The sequence below is a fragment of the Alligator sinensis genome, unplaced genomic scaffold (genome assembly GCF_000455745.1).
Source record: "Alligator sinensis unplaced genomic scaffold, ASM45574v1 scaffold170_1, whole genome shotgun sequence".
Lineage (NCBI taxonomy): Eukaryota > Metazoa > Chordata > Crocodylia > Alligatoridae > Alligator > Alligator sinensis.
The window spans coordinates 3,608,518-3,611,294 of NW_005841863.1; the positions used below are offsets into that span (position 1 = coordinate 3,608,518).

The 2,777-nt window shown below is 53.3% G+C and overlaps 1 protein-coding gene across 5 annotated transcripts in view; it reads right to left on the reverse strand.

The window, feature by feature from the left end:
• LOC102382780 (neural-cadherin-like) overlaps positions 1 to 2,777 on the reverse strand; it is a 123,102-nt gene that overhangs the window by 84,329 nt on the left and 35,996 nt on the right. For 3 of the 5 annotated variants that reach the window (XM_025216638.1, XM_025216619.1, XM_025216642.1), the window contains exon 1: positions 1,944 to 2,118. The exons of 1 other annotated variant lie outside the window; for it this stretch is intronic. The gene's annotated coding sequence lies outside the window, so the exon portion shown is untranslated. Of the gene's footprint in view, positions 1 to 1,943; positions 2,119 to 2,777 lie in introns of those variants that run through there. One more of the 5 variants, XM_025216631.1, reaches the window with a different exon arrangement.

A 2,777-nucleotide genomic window follows, 5' to 3' on the forward strand; every position in this document is an offset into this window, starting at 1 on the left:
TGCCTGGTGCCCTCTTCTTGCTCCCAATGTACTTGAAAAAGGACTTTTTGTTGTCCTTAATCCTGGACGCTAGCCTGAGTTCCATCTCTGCCTTGGCCTTCCTAATAGCCCTCCTACACTCCTGGGCCGAGGAGGAGTACTCCTCCTTGGTGATAGCTCCTCCCTTCCACTGGTTTTACACCCCCCTTTTAGTCCTCAGGTATTCCTGTATGCCCTTGCTGAGCCAAGGGGGTTTCTGAGCACTCTTACCCACCTTGCTTCTCTCACAGACTGTTATCTTTTGGGCCTGGAGGATTGCCCCTTAAGGTACAACCATCCCTCATGGACTCCCATCTCCTCTACCTTCTGGGCCCTTAGTGCCTCCCCCACTAGTCTCCTAAGCTCATTGAAGTTGGCCCTTCTGAAGTCAAGGGCTTTAGCGTTGGATAATGAAATCCAGCAGGTGATGATCGCTATTGCCCAGGTGGTCAAGGACCTGCAGTCGCCTCACCAAGTCATCCCCCGTGGCCAGGACCAGGTCCAGCAAGGCGTTACCCCTAATGGGTCTGTGCACTTCCTTGTTAAACCAATATATATACTATAATAATCTTGGTCACCTTTGGTGACTGAAATATACACAAATCAGTATTAAAAAATATCTGAAGGCCTGTTTTCTCTGGATATTAGCAGTCCATAGCTTGGTTTGCCTGATGGCTATTGAACACCTTGAAGACTTCTGCCCAGGTGACTTAGTCCTTAGGCTCGAGGGAGTAGGCTGAAGAACCTCCTAGCAGCCTCCCACAAAACCTGCCGCATGCTTTCATGTCAGTTGAGAGCTGTGCTGAGGCCTCTTCTAGCACGGTGACAACTTGTGTAGAGGGTACAGACAGAAATACCATATTTACTCAAATATAAGATGATCAGAAATATAACATGACTCCCCCACCACCACCACCACCCTTCACCAATAATTAGATTCTATATATGGAAATTTTGAAAATTTGTTATAATTTTTCAGGTACAGAAACTAAGTATTGGAGGATTGTCTTGAATTCCCCTCCAAACTGCTACAAGGAAAGCAGTGGCTGAGGAGGGGGAGGTCAAGTAGCCCCCGTGCCTTCTGCCCTGTCTACTTCTTCCTCCCTGTAGCCTTCCTGCTCCCCTGCCACCTGCACCTCCCCACAGCCTCTGTCCCCCGCACAAGTCTCTGCCTCTTCCCCCTTGCTCCTCCCATCTCTGCCCCCCCACAACTCTTCCCCTCCCCACCACCCCTTACTGTCAGATGCTACTCACTGCTCAAGCTGCTCTATCCAAGGGCACAACAAATGGAAGCTCAGCCCTTGGCTGGTCATGCAGCAGTGTCGATGTCAGTGCTGCCGACTGGCTAGGGAGAATAAGGCTTTCCATATGCTCCATGCCCTAATGCCAGCCAGGGGTGATGCTGTAAGAGGCTGCAGCAACTTGTGGCTCTGCTTTTCACTCCTCCCCTCATCAAAGAGACAGCAAGTAGACTGGAGGGGAGAGCAGAACAGTAAGAAGGGTTGAGGCAGGCAGCAGGGGCTCTCTACCCTACTGCTGGGAGTCTGATGCTCCAGCTCCAACCCAGTGAAGAGACAAGTGGCAGGGGTCAGGCACAGGCACAGACAGGGCAGGGGGGTAGAGGCTGGCAAAGGGGGGGAAAAAAGGTGGAATTAGGTTGCAAGGGGATGCAAAGGGTCAATGACAGGGAATAGTGGACAAACACAAGCCTGAGGGGTAGGCAGCAGTGAACTGGCACAGGTAGTAGGGAACAAGCACAGGCATAGGGCACACAGGATGGACAAAAGGCAGGGGTCTGGCCCCTCCCCCCATTCCACTGGTTTCCATGTACAGAATCTAATTTTTGGGGAGTCCTCTTAAATTCAAAATCATCTTGGATTTGAGTAAATCCTGTAATTATTACACATGTTCATATCCAAAGTTACATCAGTTTGAATGGTGGTTTTCACCCAAGGCCTCGTGATCCAGGGTATGAAGTAGTAGCCCTCTTCTGTGGTACACTAATCCTCAAGTGGTGGCCACCGTAACAGCAGTGGCTAGTACTTGTGCCCTCCCCTCCATGCACACCCCACAGTGCCAGCAACCGCCTCTTCCTTCCTCATCACCAGGGATCCAAGTTTTCTGTTTCCTATGGAAAAGAAGAAAAACTCAGATTTTTCCCTTTGAAGCAGGAGACTGTGGGTTTCCCTTTCGCGGGCTGGCAGAGTTCGAGCATGCAAGAAGTAGCTTGGGGCTGTGGGGAGGGCAACTGGAGGCAGAGGGCACCACATGCACATACAAATATACACACACACAGACAGCAATACAGCCAGGCAACATGGTAGGAGCAGCCCCAGCAGCTGGATGCAGGTACGTCTATGGAACCGGGGGGAGGGGGGAAACAGGTATGGTAAGGCCAGGCTTGGAAACTGTCCAGGCACAGTCTGGGCATGCCCACGCGAGGCATCTCGGGGGACAGAAGGAGGGGGGGTCCTGTGCTTCTCCCCCTCCTCCGATTTCTGCACCAACAGTGAGGCACAGGGCTGCAGACTGGCCAAACCAGCACTGGGCAAGGGCCACCTCCCAGAAAGCAGGACCCAGCACAGGACGGAAGAGCAGGGCAGGGAGACTCGGTGCTGCTGCCACCACTGCTGCCCAGGTGAGCTGCCTCCTGCCCCCCCAGAAGCAGTCACAGTGGCATGGAGTTGTGCCCCCCCCCCCCCCCCCTCTGGCAGGGGGCACGGGGTCAGGGGGGCACAGGGCTCCCAGCGGGGGCAGGC